Source organism: Carassius auratus, chromosome 18 (assembly GCF_003368295.1).
Source record: "Carassius auratus strain Wakin chromosome 18, ASM336829v1, whole genome shotgun sequence".
Taxonomy (NCBI): Eukaryota; Metazoa; Chordata; class Actinopteri; order Cypriniformes; family Cyprinidae; genus Carassius; species Carassius auratus.
The window spans coordinates 20,790,327-20,809,602 of record NC_039260.1 but is presented as its reverse complement, the minus strand read 5'-3'; the positions used below and the strand labels follow the sequence as shown (position 1 = coordinate 20,809,602).

General features: G+C 38.8%; 1 pseudogene; it reads right to left on the bottom strand.

The window, feature by feature from the left end:
* Window positions 1-170: 170 nt before the first annotated feature.
* LOC113118751 (A-kinase anchor protein SPHKAP-like) overlaps window positions 171-19,276 on the bottom strand; it is a 20,526-nt pseudogene continuing 1,420 nt past the window's right edge.

Here is a 19,276-nt window from a genome sequence, read left to right as displayed (position 1 = left end):
AATCTGTTCTGATGAAGAAACAAACTCATCTACATTTTAGATGGACTGAAGATGAATAAATGTTCAATTTTTTTGTGTGCACCTTCTGTAACAGCTGGCTAAATGTGTATATAAACTCATTTATTCAAACATGTGTGGCTCTTTTCAAATAAAGGCTGTCGACATCAAACTCACCATACGCAAATTTTATTTTGAAAAGATAAATACATTCAGGCATACCGTGACAGACTGGATACAGTTGTGTGCCTTCAACGCTGATATTAAAACACATTACTATTATGTAACTATGCAGAGAAAACCATAACGCCACCAGATTTCACGTTTACACGTCAACTTTTACGTGACAAAACTGTACTTGTACTTTAAATTTACGTTCATATTCATACTTTTACAGTAGTCTGGTCAGACTAGTGCTGTTATCCCGTCTGTCTGAGTCTTTGCGATCTTAAAACAAAAAAACTGAAATTTACATTGCCCAAAGACACAGTAGCTCACAGTCTAAACTATTTACATCTAGCCAAAATAAAATCTCTTAAATAACAGTAGTCACACAAAACTAAACAAACAATTCAGTCTCAGAGGTACAATAAAATGGCAGAACGCGTTTGCCAATGTAAACTTAAAACAACAAAGTGTGTTTGGAATGGGATCTCAACTATATTACACACTTTAAATACAAACACTGAAGTATCTCTAAATCCCTACGCCAGAGCTCGCACGTCTGTTTTATTTTGGATAAAAAGTCACGTTGTGCATTTGAAACTGGTTTGTTGTACAGTACAGTAAAAATTTGCAAGCTACAAAACGTCAAGGCTGATTGGTCGGTTTAAAGCATGTTCCTCTAACCAGTGCTGGCTGGTGACCGGTGGATCTAATGTTGCGTGCGCGTAAAAGACAGGAACATGCGTCATTTAAAGGGAAATATCCTTAAATCACAATCTCTGTGAATGTGCATCTCTAGCACATATTTATGGATAACTCATTACTTCCGATAGTATATCCCATAATTCCTGTGATCTAGCAAAGACATATACAAGTGTGACAGAGATGATGGAATAAAGGTTTGTGCAAGCTGTGACTCTTAAGGATTTCAAATGTGGATGTGCTGGTGGTCCGAGAGGACAAGTTTGGTACTAAGGAAGCCTCATGCTAAGGATCTTGGTATTGGGAGCAGTTACTGCGTGCGAGTGTCTTGTAAACCTTGCTACCCTGTGATTAACAGAGATTCACGTGCTGATGTACAGTCATGGTGGTGGCTGTGGATGAGGATGAGTCTGTGGGATCTATGAGTCTATAAAGGTGTATTAGCGGCTCAAATGGGATTTGTGTTTGGTGGTTTCACATGTGCTAGCTCAGGACGGATATGTGGCGTCTCCAGCTCCTGTTCCGCTCTAGCGCTTGGTCTTCAGTATCCAGTCGAACAGGCTGGGCACGGGTCGTCCTCTGTGCTCCAGGTCCTGGTGGAGCTGACAGAACTGAGCCACAGCGCTGAACAAGTCTCCAACACGCCAAGCCTTCTGACCTGCCAACTGCACCACTCTGTGGAGCTGAGAAACAAACACACTCTTCGGTTCTTTATCAGCAGTCAGTGCTCTTCATTTACTATCATTGATATACTACTCTAGCTTTTTTAAATATTTTGAATTAGATTAGATTTTTCACTTTATTTTAGTTTAAATATTGATGTTTTGTTGTGTTTTTATCCATCTAAAAATATCTATTGTGTAGGTAAACATGAAAAAAACATCAATTTTTTATTTCAGTTTAAATGGAAATGCTTATTCAAAGTTTTAGTGTTAGTTAATAATAACCCTTTTATACCAATATTCTTTTTTGTTCCAGTTTAAAATGCACACTTCAGTCTTGTTATGCAGTATTATTGTAACACTAACATATATGCATATTTATAATACAAAACAACACCAATTATGTACAATTGCCAAAGCCATGCAGAACAAATGAAGGAAGAAAATAAACAAATCAGTCACTTTTAACAGATCTGTTTTTGATGGGTTAAAAAGCATGGTGTTTTACAAGACCATTGAGGAATTTTAACCAAAGTATGTTGCAGACATTTCATGAAGACCCTAAAGAATCATACCAATTTATGTAAAATGGGCATCCAAAGTCCCCTTTAACAACATCACACTAAATACATAGACATTTGTTTGAGTTGATCCCTCTTTATATAGCAGCTTCCACTCTTCTAGGTTTTCAAAAAGGACACCAGTAATTTCATCCCATTCTTGTTCTTGATTTCCTAGAAATCTATTAAAAATGTAAGTGCATTGGTTTAATTATTGCATATATAAGCTATAAATGATAAAAAACTGTTTATTTTTTAATCTACTGTTTCAGAATTCATGTTTGAGGTACGAGTGTGTGTAAAAAAACCCACAAATGTTAAAGACTCCTCAAGTTATTTAAAAATAATAATAAAAGAAAGCATTAGAAATTCCAGAGAGAATCCATGCTATTTCTTTTTCAGGATTTAGGACTTGCTGGAGCCTTGCTGAAGGGCTCTTTCCTTTGCAGGGCTCAAAACACTGCCTCCATACTACACCTCATCTGGTTTTCTCTAAAAACAGTATTATGTGCACTGTTTAAATGTTTTCAAATTGTAAAACGCAACACTGTAGTCACATGACCATAATGCATTCATGTTGTATGATTTCATCAGTGAAAATGAGAATAATGGCCAGATGGATTCACAGATTTAGCTCAGACTAATAAACTGTTATTGCTAGCTGACACTATAATCAAATTCTGCAAAATATTTAAACATGGATAGACTGGAGAACTTTCTGAATGACAAGTGCAGAAATCTGTCTAGTTCTATTGGTGCAGATTCTGCTCGGACCTGGTTAGTTATTCTAACAAAAGTACATCCTCCATTTGTCCTCACCTTAGTGAGATTGTGCTCCTGAGTCCTTCTGAAGTAGAGCGCCGAAACGCCGAGCTCAGACGCAGCGATCCACTGTAGTGCCGCTCTCAGTTCTCCATCCACACACTCCGAATCCACGTCAAAGTTCAGCACCAGGAGCTCGCGCTGACAGCTGCTGCCCGCTGTGGACAGACCCGACGTCACTTCTGTCACACAAACCAGACACTACCCTGAGTGGGATTTCTGTAGATCTGATACGTTGCAAGCAGAATCAAATGGAAAGGCAACAAAAAGCATTTGCTGGTGCAGAAATGAGTAATTCTAATTAACATGAATCTTTTAACACTGGTAATTTTTAACAGAAAAAAAATGGTCAGCAGAAGAATTTAGCATTTTTTAAACTTCACTGGAATAGTATGAAACATGCTAAAGGTTTTGGCACGTGCTACGTAAACACAGCAAACAAAGTAGTTAGAACTGTACTGGAAAATAATAGGAGATGAATTTCATCTAGTGGAAATATTTGGGACTGCACCCAAACAAAATTTTACTGTGAGATCATTTTTTGAGATGTCAACCTCAAATTTGTAACACAGCTTGTTTAGATTTATAGCTTTCATTTACTAAGTTTTACAGTAAAACATGTTTTTGGAAAATACTTATTTCATATCAATAAGGATGATTTAAAATAGTATTTTTGTGCATTTTCAATAATAATAAACTCCTAGATTTGTTACTATATTTATTTTATTGTTTTTTATATGAAGGCTAATATAAATTCAGATTTTTAGTCACAGTTTAGTATCGATGAGAGTAAGTTTTAAGCATTTTTTGGAGTAGCTCATGTTGTGGGGTGCTGATGATTTGCACATTTTCAGAGAGAACAGAAATGTTCTCATCTGTCATTGCTCATCTTATTGCACAAACCAATTATGAGCTGTCATCAGATGATTGATGATCTCTATATTATATATAAAAACAACAACAACAACTTTAAAGTGTGTGTGTGTGTTTTGTGGATGTCCCAATTAGGATACAGGATTTGCAATTTTCTGAGAGTTTATTTAAGCGATCATGTTACATTTTGATTGCATTTATGAGTTCAGATAAAAGTGTAACTTGCATTGTGAAATAGCCATCTAATTAGTGTTACTTGAGAATCATTAAGATACTATTTTAGTTTTTATTAACTGTTCGATATAGTATATTTGTCATCACAGTAGATGTATTCGTTTTTATTCATTTCAGTTTTAGTTATTTTAGTAAATCAAGATAAAATAAACAATGACAAACAACAAAATTATTAAAATTATAACAAAAATCTCTAAAATAAAAGCATCAAACTGCTAATAAAAACTAAAAGTGACAAAATATTATTTTAATATTTAATTTTATTTCAGTTAAAGTTGATTTAATTTGAACAAAGTAAAATTTTTTGAATGGTTTTGTTTTAGTTCGGCACATAATATTGTAATACTGATATCCCGATTCTGATCAAATCGTGGCATGTTTTAAAGTATCAGCAATTACAGTATCACTGCTAATAGAACTGATGTCAGATCATATTGTGATGAAACATCTGATTTACTTCCGCACTTTAAATTCACATTATAAATTCAAAAGCCAACATTTTGAGGCGGGTGGACAATTGTACTTTAAGGTTCACTGTTCTTCATGAATGTGGATCAGTGTGAATGATAAAGAGCTCAGGGGAAATACAGAGAGAGGGGCTTAAACATCCACACAGCCCACCGTCTCACTGCTAAAGCCTTTTGTTTTACACTCATTCTAGGAAAGGTGGGCTAATCTCTTCTCCCTCCCACTTTTCTCCAGTTAGAACATTTTTCATGGTTTTTAGCTTATCTCTTCAAATGCAATTTAAGCAGTTCTTTCTACTCCTTTGCCCCAGTAATATTTATTCCATCATGACATCTCTATCCTCCTCCTCAGCGATCCAAAACCGCAAAAATCTGTTCCAAAATGAATCTGTTCTCTCTTTTCTTGCTCTTTAACACATCTTCCCATTTCAACACCCTCTCCTCATCCTAGCAGGATGATGCTTTGCCATCAGCTCCTGTGTCTGAACGTCTCTTTTGTTCTCCTGCATGTGAATGAGTCATTTGTGAGGTGTGAGTTTGTGCTGTCTCTTTAGCTTTCTCTCTCTCTGCTCGAGAGCAAACGTTAGAAGCACACTGAGCGATGATGGTCAAAGGGCAGACTGTACGCACAGTAGATGTTAGATAGAGGAGGTCAAAGATTAAAGGCCAATCACACGAACAACAGAAAGACAGATGTATCAAGGTCATGCGTAAGATCAGAGGAACCACAACAGGGCTGCACAGTGACACATTTGTGCTTGCAAACTTAAAAAATTATAAGAAGGACAACTATTTTAAACCATTTGTATATGTGAGGTACAGTAAGTTTAATTTCTGGTGCTTGGAAAATCAAATAAAGAACACGTGCAATGAGTCTAATGCTTTGCTATTGTTCAGAGTGCACAAAGAGCCGGACTGCACAATGTTAGGTAGAGACCAACAAACAGAACAGAAGAAATTGAGATGATCAATAAAAAAGGTGAGAAGTTTTCAGTGGTCTATTCTAATACCATCAGAAATAAAATGTTAATAAAACATTAAAAAGTAATACTAGTTCCCCAATAAAAAAATAAAACAATTCTGACCATACTCTTTTGTGCATTTTACAATCTGACTTTTAAATAAAAGGTTTTTCTTTTTTAAAGTTTGGAGATGTTAAGTCTAAGATCTGCTCATTAAGGTATTTGCAAATAATTATAAATATGCCATAAAAATGCAATCTTTTTAAAATCCCTTCAGACATGCTCAGTTGTGTCATAAAAATTTTGTCTTTTAAAAATTGCGATTTTAAAGTGCAATGTTATAAATACAAATGACCTGCTCCTTGCGTCAGATCAAGGCTGCATCTCATTTCTAGTCTTACTTGATCTTAGTGCTGCGTTCGACACCATAGATCATGACATACTCATAGACAGATTACAAAACTATACAGGTATTCAAGGGCAGGCTCTAAGATGGTTTAGATCCTACCTGTCCGATCGCTACCATTTTGTTTACTTGAATGGGGTGTCATCTCATTTATCATCAGTAAAATATGGAGTGCCACAAGGATCCGTCCTAGGTCCCCTTCTATTTTCAATATACATGTTGCCCCTTGGTAATATTATTAGAAAATACGGAATTAGCTTCCACTGTTATGCTGATGATACTCAACTATATATCTCAACGAGACCAGATGAAACTTCTCAATTATCTAAGCTAACAGAGTGTGTTAAAAATGTAAAAGATTGGATGACAAATAATTTTCTCCAATTAAATTCGGATAAGACAGAGATATTAATTATTGGACCAAAAAACACTACACAGAATCTTGTAGATTACAATCTGCAACTAGACGGATGTACTGTTACTTCCTCTACAGTCAGAAATCTGGGTGTTATATTAGACAGCAATTTGTCTTTTGAAAATCATATTTCCAATGTTACAAAAACTGCATTCTTCCATCTTAGAAACATTGCCAAGCTACGAAACATGTTATCTGTTTCTGATGCAGAAAAGCTAGTTCATGCATTCATGACCTCTAGACTGGACTATTGTAATGCACTTCTAGGTGGTTGTCCTGCTTCTTCAATAAACAAGCTACAGGTAGTCCAAAATGCAGCAGCTAGAGTCCTTACGAGGTCAAGAAAATATGATCATATTACCCCAATTTTACAGTCTCTGCACTGGCTACCTATTAAGTTCTGTATCAGTTACAAATTATCATTACTTACCTATAAGGCCCTAAATGGTTTAGCTCCTGCGTACCTAACTAGCCTTTGACCACGCTACAACCCATCACGCTCCCTAAGGTCACAAAACGCTGGACTTTTGGTAGTTCCTAGGATAGCAAAGTCCACTAAAGGAGGTAGAGCTTTCTCACATTTGGCTCCCAAACTCTGGAATAGCCTTCCTGATAATGTTCGGGGTTCAGACACACTCTCTCTGTTTAAATCTAGATTAAAAACACATCTCTTCCGCCAAGCATTCCAATAATGTATCTCTTAAATTGTGAGTGTAGTTGCATCTGATCAAATGTGCATTTTTATTCATTAGCTTGGGTTACACTAATTTTAGTTTGTTGGATCAGCATCTATGCTAATGATGTCTCTATTTTGTTTCTATGTTTCGCCACGGGATTTACATCCCGTGGTAACTAGGATTTACACAAGCTCCAGTCTGGATCCAGAACACCTGAGAAGAAATGATGCTGACCCTCAGAGGACCTCAGATGATGCTAACCCTGAATCAACAACAGAACTAACAATTATTGCTACAAGTGTGACTGCATCATATAACAATTATTAATTAATAATATTAATAATGTTCATCGTCTAGCTGACTACGTCTTGTATTAATTTTTTCTAAAAATCCTGTCAAACGTGCACAAACTGACAGTCACCACCATAAGCTACTACTAAATATTGTAGAAACATAATTTTCTGTAAAGTTGCTTTGTAACGATTCGTATTGTAAAAAGTGCTATACAAATAAACTTGAATTGAATTGAACTATCTTAATATTTGATTGTAATAAAAAAGTATTTAAGGAAAATAATATAATACTATTATAATACTACATATAATAATACTATTTTCTTTACATTTTCAAATATTAAACCATAAAAGCTTTTCTTTTGGCAGAAAACCGCAGGGAGCTTTTAAAGGGAGGGAGCTTTGTTGACAACCGCTGGGTTATGTTTTAAGTGCTTCTCAAGTATGGAAAGCTGGTTGGCGCATGTTGTGTTCCCAAATGCTTGTTAAATGACCCAAACTCAAAGCTGATGTAGAGATGGATTCATGTAGAGCAGCATTTCCTGTGAACCGAACCAGACACCAGCAGATCGTGAGCTGCTCATGTGTAAAGGAACACAGTGCCACACGTCACTTTATTTATTTTGCATTTTTACAATGTTTGTTGTATTTTGATTAATCTTGCAGCCTATTGCAGTGTTTGTTTGATTGTTCCCACAGTCCAACATGTTAAGTTTTGGCTCAGAAGCATCCCACCCACTCACAATATCCCCCTCGGATTTCAGAGCCAAGCGCATTTGAATAATTACATTCAATAACTCCCAAAATTGAGTTCTAGAGACCATCCCATATCACAATTTGCATGAAAAAAATATAAAGTTGAAAAAGTATCTCATCGAGGGCACCAAGTGAGCCTCCGGTGCCCCTTAAAAATCTAAAAATCCCCATTCACAGAGAAATAATGTGAAGTTCACTCTCGAGAACAACGTAACATTTATATAAAAGATCAGACTGCCAGAAAAAGAGAAACCCATACGGCTTCAGACTGAATACATTATCGCAGAAGTGTGAAGAGCAGCGCTAGCATGATTTCCTTTTAATTCCAAACGCAGTCGTGAAGCTCCAGCAATGAATGCTCTTTCATTCAAATATGTATGCGTGCATGTGAAGGGCTGGATCACTCACCGTCCGTCTGATCCTGACAGTGAGACGCCTTCCTCTCTCTGTCCTCGCTGCAAACAGAGACACTATCATTATCATGCTGTATAGAGCAATGCTGGCCGTGTTCCAGTCACCTCACGGAGCCTCTCAGGGGCCTTGACTGTATTGCACTCATCTGATAAAAGCTGAAAATAGTAAATGACTGAAACGCTTTTGGTGACAAAGCCCATTAGAACTACCCATGTTTGAGACGGTTCCCAGACACAGCAAACAGCACAATTACATACTTGTAGAAGCAGCTATCGCTCTAATATGACAGAATGTGATCCAAGTTTGACTTCAATTTCTCATCCTCCAACTGTGGCCGTATCCTCATGAGGAGAGATGCAGACATGAGGATTTGGACAGCGCTCCGGGTTATGGATGAGCGCTTAACAGCCATTATCTCGAGTATTTCTAAGTGTGCTGCGGTTAGTGTGTTGCTGTTGGATACCTGATTAGGTTGCTGGAGATGGTGTAGTCTAGAAAGCCCTCCAGGTCTGCCAATCCCAGACTAGAAGCGCTGCTGTTCCCATTTCTAAAACACACACACATGCACATAAAAAGATCAATATGTACACAAATACTACCAGTCAAAGGTTTGGAATAATTATGACTTTTACATTTTTGAATGCTTTCTATGCTCCACAGAGTTGCATTGATTTGATTAAAATACAGTTAAAACAATACAATTGTGAAATATTATTACAAGTCAAAACAACTGTTTTTTTTTGTATTATATATATATATATATATATATATATATATATATATATATATATATATATATATATATATATATATATATATGTATTCCTGTGATGCAAAGCTGAATTTCACCACCATAATAACACCAGACTTCAGTGTAACACGATCTTTTAGAAATAAAGCTAATATGATTAGCAGTTACTATACTGGAAATACAAAAGAACGGCATATATTTGAAAAATATTTAATTAAAAAATCTTTACTGTCAATTTTGGTCAATTTAATTCATCCATGCTGAATTAAAGTTGTATTTATTATTAAATCTTGCTGACCTCTAACTTTTGAATGGCACTGCATCTGTACTGCAATGGGTTTTTGCACTGATAATAATCGAAAATGTTTCTTGAGCAACAAATCAGCTGATTTATGAAGATCATGTGACACTGAAGAATGGAATAATGATGCTGAAAATTCAGCTTTGCATCACAGGAAAAATTACATTAAAAATATATATTCAAATAGAAAACAGTTCTTTTAAATTATAATAATTTTCCACAATATTACTGCTTTTATTGATCAAATAAATGCAGCCTTTGCTTCTATCAGCAACATTACAAAGTCCAAATTGTTCAATTTTTTTTTTCTCTTTCTATGCTTACTCTAGTCTAGTAGATCTGTAAGAGTGTGAACAATGCAGAAGCTACTATGATCACTGCAGTGGGGCTTGGAGTAGAGCGAACAGGCATGAACACTGGCATGAGATTCATTAGCATGGGCATCACAGCAGCTCACTACCAGCTGATGACTATGAACGTGAGCCACCTGTGCCTCTACCAGCAGCAGCCCAATGAACAAGCAGAGAGTAACCTTTCCCCCGACATGGCGGAAAAACAATGAAGTGAGGGTTAAAGCCAGATGGAGGCCGATGGCCAGCTTACTCGGGTAAGTGAAGATGGCGTTGAGCTGGCGCAGGTTAGGAATCGTCGGTGAGTGTGGCAGGCTGGACATGATTCAATCAGCAAGAGGGACTCACACACCCATTACATCCTTTTCATTCTAGAGCCAACAGGATGTGACATATGTCTGTCAGGACTAGCACTGCTGTGGAGTCTCTGGGTGAGAGCTCTGCTCCAGACTCCAGTCATGCTGTCAGAGCCGTTTACTCACACAGCTGTGCTGGACTCGACTCACAAATGCAATCTCTCATTTCAGAGAGTTACACTACCTCAGGCACTGGCTTAGAGTGTGCTAACACACACGTGTGTGTGTGTGTGTGTATGGAAGGAAATAATCAGATGTGTGTATCATATACACCTTAATACACATAAAATAGTAAACTCACAATTTGGAGATGGAAATCGTAGTAGTTGTATCACAATATCAACAAGTTTAAATCAGTGCTGTTTTAGTATCACTAAGATACTATAATAGTTTTAAAATCACAAGTCTATATAGGTTTATAAATGTTTAAATTACAATATTTAGCTTTAGTTTTATTAAAATTTTCATTTTAATTTTGTTTAAAGTTTTAGTAATTTTGATGTGTTTTGCCATTTTTATTAGTTATTTATTCATTCATAATATCTCCACCATTTCTTATAAAATGTATTTAATTTTAGTTCAAGTTAGAGCATCAAGTTAAACTAAATGAAAATGAGAACTTCTACCATGACAACTACCTCAAATAATAATAAATTTTTATATGTATTTTATTTCAGGTAAAGCTGAAATAATGGTTATAATGGTTAATGGTTTTAATTTTATTTAACTACAATAAACCTGTTTTAAACATTTTGCTTTTCTAATTTGAGCAGATGTTGCCATTTCCCCCATCTACTGTAAACAACATGAAAAAAATTCAATTTATTACAACTGTCATGTGTTTCTTCATATTTTTTACTTCTCTGATCAATCCATGGTTTCTGCCCAATATTGCTATTTGTTTTACTAATGTCCTGAATTTGCTTCCACTTTTGCAATTCCCTGTAACTAGAAAAGTTCTTTATGACATTATCTTCCACAAAGTGACATTTCATTTTATTGGAAAAATCACTTGATTATAATGTATCAGCAAAGGATTTGATGCTGGTTAATAAAACAGTCAATTTTGCTAAAATAACTAGATAATACAATCAGGATTTCAAAAGATGAACCCAAGTAAACAAAGCTGACAGCCTCATCTAATCTAACTCTAAATTGACTATATTTCAACCCTTCTGTTCTGTTAGATATCCCTAAATAATTTTCTTGGAATTGTGTAAATAAGTTAAAATGAATAAAGTTTTTAATTGCCTCAGCATAGTCAGAGCACTACTGAAAGTCTGATATAAACTATAAATTACAACACTATCATGTTCATTTTCTAGAACTTACAGAGCTCAAAAAGTGCTACATAACAGGAATGACATGAACGTCTAGTAGGCAATTTTCTTATGTTTATTCTTTGTTGGCGCATTTCTCTTTTAGCCATTATGTCTGATTCTGTATCACTGTGTCTGTGCATTTGTGTGCTAGACAGTAAATTAAGTGCAATGGCAGCAGACTTTAAAGACAACATCATCTGGCTGAAGATTGATCACAAAGTCACATGACATTAATATAAATCAAGATATGTCAAAACGTATTAATTAGTTAAAAAGTGAGGGCAAAATAAGTGCTTTAATGCTTAATTCACGTTGGAGCTCTAAGTCAATAAATTGCTACTTTAAAGATGAGAAAAGCAAGCTCACAAATGGGTGCTACACTGCGCTCTGGATGTGCCCAGTTCTGGCAAGGATTGCATCTAGCATATGTAGCTTAATGAAAAGCCAAATGGAGAAGCCACACTGTCCAGCAAGGCATGATGGTCTACTGCATGGGTCACCAAACTTGTTTCTGGAAGTCTGGTATTCTGCAGATTTTGGCTCCGGCCCTAATCAAGCACGCCTGAACCAGCTAATCAAACTCTTGCTTGATATATTTGAAACCTCAAGGCAGGTGTGTTGAGGCAATTTGGAGCTAAACTCTGCAGGACACTGGCCCTCGAGGACTGAGTGTGGTGACCCCTGGTCTACTGGAAGACTGACCCCTCGCTTAGCTGGATAAAGCTACTGGTGGTCTCCTCCTGGGGGTCGTCTTCAGGGGCAATCTGGGCCCAGCTGCCTGAGCCACTTTCCTCACTGCTAGCGCTGAGAGAGCGTCGCTCCACCTCCACACCTGCAGAGGGTGCTGTGACCACTGAGGAGGCCCTGTCTTTGTCACTGCTGAGGGGGGAAAGAGGATACACGGCGAAACTGCAGTGTCACAATGAACCAGTAATTCTAATTTTGCTAATTTTGCCCCAAAGCTTCTTTCACTGTCCAGAGCTTGGATCAAGAAAAATAAAAATCAAGGGAACATAGGTATAATGTCAATTTAAATTTCTCTATTTTTTTTTAGCAGTGTAGGTAAAAATGGATGTTACAGAGGAGAACCCCTTTACCGAGATGTGCTGTTTGGATTTACAAACACCACGTGTGACACTACATGAAGCAAAATGTTGATATCTTCAAAATGTGATATCTTGGGTTCATGAACTGAGAATTCTTCATGATCTATAAGAAGTTAGTGTAGAAAACTTTTATCGAAAGCTAAAACAACTAATTTTGTGCTTCCTTCCCTTCATTACTTAATAAATATTAATTCATCAGCACAAGTCTGACTTCATAGAAACAAATGCTTAGCCTCTGAAACAAATGATGTGGGTGATTTATGTACCTGCTTCTGGTTGCTGTCTCACTCTCTTTGCCACTTTGTGGATGGATCTGATGGGATGCTTCTGTGTGGTGGGGCCCAACCCTCCCTCTATCTTCTGAGGCCTCTTCTCTTTGATCAGGTTCAATGTGGATCAAGGGTACCTCCCTCTGTCCACGCCACGCTTGCCTTACACAGGACGAACTTTGAGAGCTACCGCAATTTTCCAGATGCTCTACACTTGGCCGGTTTCCACTATTGTCACGACGAGAATGCTTAAAGCCGTACCTCCTTTCTCCAACCGTAACTTGTGGCCGACAAGCAGCAACAATGCCATCCTGCTGGCCTCCAAGCAGGGACTTGCCACTCTCTACGATGTCTGCTGCTAGACGGTTAGCAAAGAGCTGTACATGTGGCTGCGAATCTGCTGAATCAAGCTCAACACTGTCCTCTGAGGGCTCCGCTATTATCTTATTCTTGCGCATTAGAGACTCGATAGAGCTGGCCCAGGTTTCATGAATCAGCATGTCTGTGATTTGGTCTGTTTTGGCCACGCTTATACAAGCATGAATCAGACTTGCAGAGTCCTGTTGACGACACAGAGTTGGTTGGATAGATGTTGAGTGAATCTCCATGTACATTTCGAGCAAATCCATCAAATGAATTGGCCTTGATGGGTGAGTTTACAGTTAGTCTGGAATCTGAGGATCGCCTGTCAGGAACAGAAGACTGACGGATACAAAATGGGGTTCTAGGGGATGGGGGTAATAGGCTATTACTCCACTCTTTGGTCTTGGTCATACTGTAGTCCTTGTTCTCCTTGTCCATGTCTTTTAGCATGAAACGATAAAACTCCTCAGTGATACTCTCAGTGCTAGACTGCTTAGAGAGACAAGATGATGTGCGCACATTGAGGTGTCCATTTTTTTTACTGGCTGCTTGCTGAACAGCTGCTGCAAGGATGCTGCTGGCATTTTTCCCAGCATAGTAGTCCAGCAGAAGGTCAAACCCTCGACCTTTCTGTCTCCATCTGGTTCACCATGAACCGAGAAAACTCATCCGTAATGCTCTCACAGCTGGATTGCTTGGAGATAGAGCTACCTCTGCTTAAATTATGCCCAAGCCTGTTTACCGGTCCCAAAGTGTTTGCTGTCCGGAGGGAATCTGCGTCCTCCTCTGGAATGCTCTCGTAGCTTGACGCTTTGCCCCTGCTGCTCCATCTCTCACACTGCAGGCGGCTGCGAGATGACTGGCCAGGTTTGGAAGTGTCCACCACACTCAATTCTGGGCAGTTCATTATCCTGGCTGTGACCTCTGATGCAAAGAGAGCAAATGGATCAGAAGTGGTAGGTTCATCTAGATTGACAGTTTCGTCCACGACACGGTTGACCAGGTGCTCCATGAGCTCGGGCTGTTCTTCAGTTTTACGTTTTGATTTCACTGAGACGTGGAGGTCTGTGTTTCTTGGTGACTGCGGTGCCATTTTGTGTCTCTTTCCGGCGGAGGGCTGCGGCTGTGCGCAGGGCAAAAGCAGTCCCTCTGGACCTTCCGAACCACCCTTTAAGGCGCAGAACCATGGCTGCTTTCCGCTGGAGTTCTCCAGGCATATGCTGCCAGCTCTGTAGCCATGGAGACCACCGTGGTTGCCAAGTCATCAGCAAAGCATGTGACAGGAGTTTTGGACTCGCATGAATCCATTTTAAGTGCCACAAGAGCTCCCGAAGAGGACGATACAGAGTGCTGCCTGGTCTCACTCTCTCCTCCTGCTCTCCCTCGTGGGATGTGAAGTGGTGAGCTTTCAGCTGAAGGGAGCACATAGTCCGTGTTCTTATCACTCCTGCCCAAGTCAGACTGCCCTTTGACCACAGTGGCTGTCACTCTGTTCAGAGTAAGTCTGTAGGTTTCTTTCAGTTTTGGCTCACTTTCCCTCTCTTCCTGTACTTGCTTTTTGCTCTCTCTCTCTCTTCCCTATGAGAGCAGAACAACTTCTCCACACTGCTTCGCCTCTCGCCATGATTATAAGCCTGGTTTGGCTCGATCAAATATGTATATTGGCTCAATGCTTCTCTTCCAGACTTGGTATCAGCCTCATACTCCCTAAAGCTGATGCTGCTTCATGCCTGTCATATGATCCCATGTTACAGTTTGAAATGTCACTGATTTTCCTTGATGTTACACATAAGATATCAAAGATCAAATTATTCACACAATCAAGAGGAAACCCTCGATGTTTGGGGCATCTTTGCCAGGACCCTCAAGCTCTTTTCTCTTTTCAGCCTTTTCAAGGGCATACTGAAAGATATTATCTGATATTTCCTGGGTAAAGTTATCAAGATCCTGTTGTTCCTGATAGGGCCTTCTTGGAATTGTGATACCATCCACTATTTTGTTATGTGTGGTCTCAAGGAAGTTTGCAATGCTTGAGTAACTTTGTCTGTGGGTGAGTACAGCTGAAGCTTCCCTGAGGAGAACCTCAGCAACATTGGCTCTGAAAGCCTCGACGCTGGTGCCCTCTGCAATGCTACAGTGGAGAGGCACTGCAGTTGAAGCTTGGGCAACTGACAGAAGTCCGATAGAGGCAGAGTAGACGTCTGTTGAGTCATCACTATCCCCAGAGTCATCTGCTAGATCTACAGCGGCTACGGCTCCAGCGACCTGAGACATTCCACATACTGCAGAGGAAAATGAATACTCCCCTTGTTCGGTCTCACTCTCTTTTTCTTTATGCTCACACTCATCTTCTTCTCCTGACTCCAGTGTGAGTTGTTCAGTGACCTGAGGGGTGGTAATGGTACCAATGACACTCGCAGCACATGCCAAAGCTATTTCCACTGGCTTGGTGGCGTGTCCAATTGCTGAGTTGTTTATTGTTTTGGTCCTATTTCCATTATCCTGCACTGATGTCCCATGTGACCGAGCTTCTGGCCACTCTGTTACCTCCTCACTGTTGTCAGGACTCTGGACAATTACGATTTTAGGAAGTTCAAAAGAGCAGGCTCGAGCCCTCAGTGGCTCTTCACTGGAATGGCTTATATCACTTGAGTTCTGCGAGGTGGTGGACACACTCACTGCTGCCTCTGTGACAAAAGAAGGTTTATCTTGTGACAAATGAATAAAAGCATCCTGCAGGACTGACTCAGCCAGATTGGTAGCATAGTGACCAGCTGACTCGCTGGTGTGACGACTGACTTTTTGGGGGTAGCAGATGGGCCTCTTGAGGGGGCGGAATATGTTCTTGAAAGCTTTTGGGAGTTGGAAGAGGTGCAGAGGGTCTCGGAGTCCTCACTATCCTCTCTCTCTATTTCACTCCTTCTTTGAGCGTGGGCTGCTCTCAACATCTTAACTGACTCGGGCATGATAGAAATCTCAGAATCTGGAGAAAGAAAGACATGTTGCAGGGTTGGTTGAGAAATGGTGTGGGGGCAGAGAGAGGAAATAGATTAAAGCCAGGCATCTGCATAATCCTATACAAAAAGTCAAATTTAATACACATGTAAATGAAGCCCACTGACAAGCCAGTCAGAGATATGGAGAAGGAGATATGAGTGAAAATAAGGGACAAAACTGAGAAAGGAGGTAAAAAGTGTCAAGATTTATCTCTTCTGTCGCCTGCTACGTCCAATGGATATAGTGAGGGTCCAGTCAGAGCTATCCATAGCACACTGTTGTATTTGTATCCATTTTTCCTTTTCCATAACCAAGACCATACAAATGCAGATCTATATCTGGGCTGATATGATTATGAATATTGTATTGTCTCTGAGGGACAGCATAACCTTCACACAGTGTTACTTCTAATTTCATATGAGATATTAATTATAGATTAGCCCAGCAGAGCCAGTTTATCTTGTCTCTTTAATATAAAACTAGGGGCGAGTGTCGCCACATGTAGACATTCATAAGTTTGGCTTACTGTTAGAGGCCAAAGCAGTAGCACAGAATAATGTTACTAAGCTAAAGACAAACAAGCATTCAGACATGTACAAAGAAAATTCACAAAACATTTGGGGACAGTGCTTCTTTGTTAAGATGCCTTCCATGGCATATTCCCCAAAACAACCTTCATACAATGTTTAGTTATTCTTCCCATTTGTCTCTCTTTCTCTGTCACACACATACTTATTAACATAGACTGAAATGAATTAATTGTTTCACTGCTCTATGTCCTTGTGCATCCGTGCTGTTGCTTGGTTACTTTGTATCTAATAACTATAGCAGATTGCAGTTCAGATTATTATAAACAGTGCAACCTAGACTAAAGGTGGAAATCCAAATTATTCCCAAAAGCAAAACTAAAGACTTTATTTATTTGCTTTTTTATGGATGCACATTTATGTGACATGCCCAAGTTGTTTTGAAAACCATAATCTCATTGGTACCGACTAGGGATACTTTGTGTTACTAAACTAAGAAATAGACTTGGCGTGGAAACACTGCCAAATAGAGCCACTCTTATCGGAGCAGGCTCACAGAACCTGAGAAAACGTAAATGGCTGAATGCTCTTTAATCCACAATTCAAGCAATTTTCTGTCTATTCAAAGGTGGACAGGAGGGAAGGTGCAGTGAAAGTGCCAGAGCTGGCCTAAAGTTGAGTTTTCTCATTACATATGAGCAGCAAGGACAAAGAAAATACTACACAAAAGATAAGATATGGAACTACAATGACTGGATTTCTGGGTGGAATTGGATTTCTGGTAGATGGATGCAGTGTTTACCATTTCTGAATGGGTCATCCTCACTGTCTTCCCCAAGCTGTTCAGAGGCAGTGAGGAAGTCTTCTTCTATCGATGACACAGAGCGATTGGTGTCATCTTCAGTAGCCCGCTGACCAGCCAATCGGCCATGCCTCTGTCTCTCTTGCCCTGACTGTAGTCCAATCAGGAATTTGTTGATCTCAAAAATGACACTGTTGGTTTGGGTTGGGCGGCCACAGGAGCAATGCACCAGACAGACATCCGCTGTTTTCTGCCTCTGAGATACACATACATAAACACAAACACAGTTCAACCAGGCAGACTGTAAGCTGTAAAATTATGTCAGATGTTCCGGTCTGTATTCATTTCCTACCTGTGGGTGGCTGGGGTCATGCTGGCAGGAGTCCGGTGACTCTAGGCTGCTGAGAAGCAGAATCTCATTTTCTTTGGGTTGCCGCACTCCGAGAGACTCAATTAACCGTGGCAGCTCTGGGCACACTGAGGCCAGTTTCTGTGGGGAAATTTATGCTAATATTCAAGTCACATAAATTTGGGTCTTTGCTTGCATTATCTTGGTAATTTGTATTGTTTCTAATTTCCCTTTTAATTAGATGAAACATTGTTTATGTCGCACGCTTAGGAAATGATGAAAGACATTCTTATATTTGTTATTAACTTTAAATGAATTAGAAATAAGAAGGGTGGAGGGTAGGGGTGCAACGATACACATATTCCTATTGAACCGTTTGATACGAGGCTTTCAGTTTGGCACGCATTACGAACCAAACGATTAGATTTGTTGGACTAATCCTATTACATTTGGAAAATAAAACAGTTTAAAGTGTGTGAAATATAATGTTCTCAGTGGCACTGCACCCAACAAGGCTGCTCAATCAACGTAACAAGCAACTTGCTATCTTCTAGTGGCGTAACGTTAGCGGATGGGCACGCAGGGCATGCACTGCAAAAGACCCTGCAATAACCTCCCCTTGCTGGGGTGCATCTAAAGACGATAATCTTGTTTAGATGATAACCAGAGACATTGTCAAAAACATCAATTGTTGGCAATATTAAGATATTTGGCATTTTAAATTAATGTAGGCCTGTTATATTCTTATTTTTATTAGGTCTGTTATTATTACTATGAAGTAACTTATATTATTCAATTAAAATTACAATTAATTTGACTAGCAATAATTTCCAAATAACTGATGGCTGGAAGGATAACAAAAGATTATGGTTATATATTTCTTCCTCAGTTAAAATGTTTTAAAAACAAATCTATAAAATGAATTATAGAGCTGTGTAGGGCCCCAGAAGTGTAGGAACAGCATTGACTTCAGTCATCACTAAAAATTAATGAAATAAAAAGCTTTTATTTCAAGCACCGACTTTGAAAAACGTTTATCACGAAATATGTTTCTTGTCATGTTTTTTCACTATGCAATATTCAAAATATTAAAGGAATAAATTAAAACAGTTATATATGCCATTATCAGCCTATGCTGAAGTAGATTGGTCTCATTTTCGCTCATTGGTCAGATGGCGAAAGCTCCGTCATTAATCAGTCACTCTGTTTTTACTTTCACTTTCTGCATATAGTGAATTGACTGAGATTTATTGCAAAGTTTGCATGTTGCTTGTGTGTGATATCCATTGGCCCACTTTCATAGTTTAAAACAGAAACATTTCCAACATTGCGATGTAACCAATTATCCCCCGTACCGTCCCGAACCAAACCTTGACAC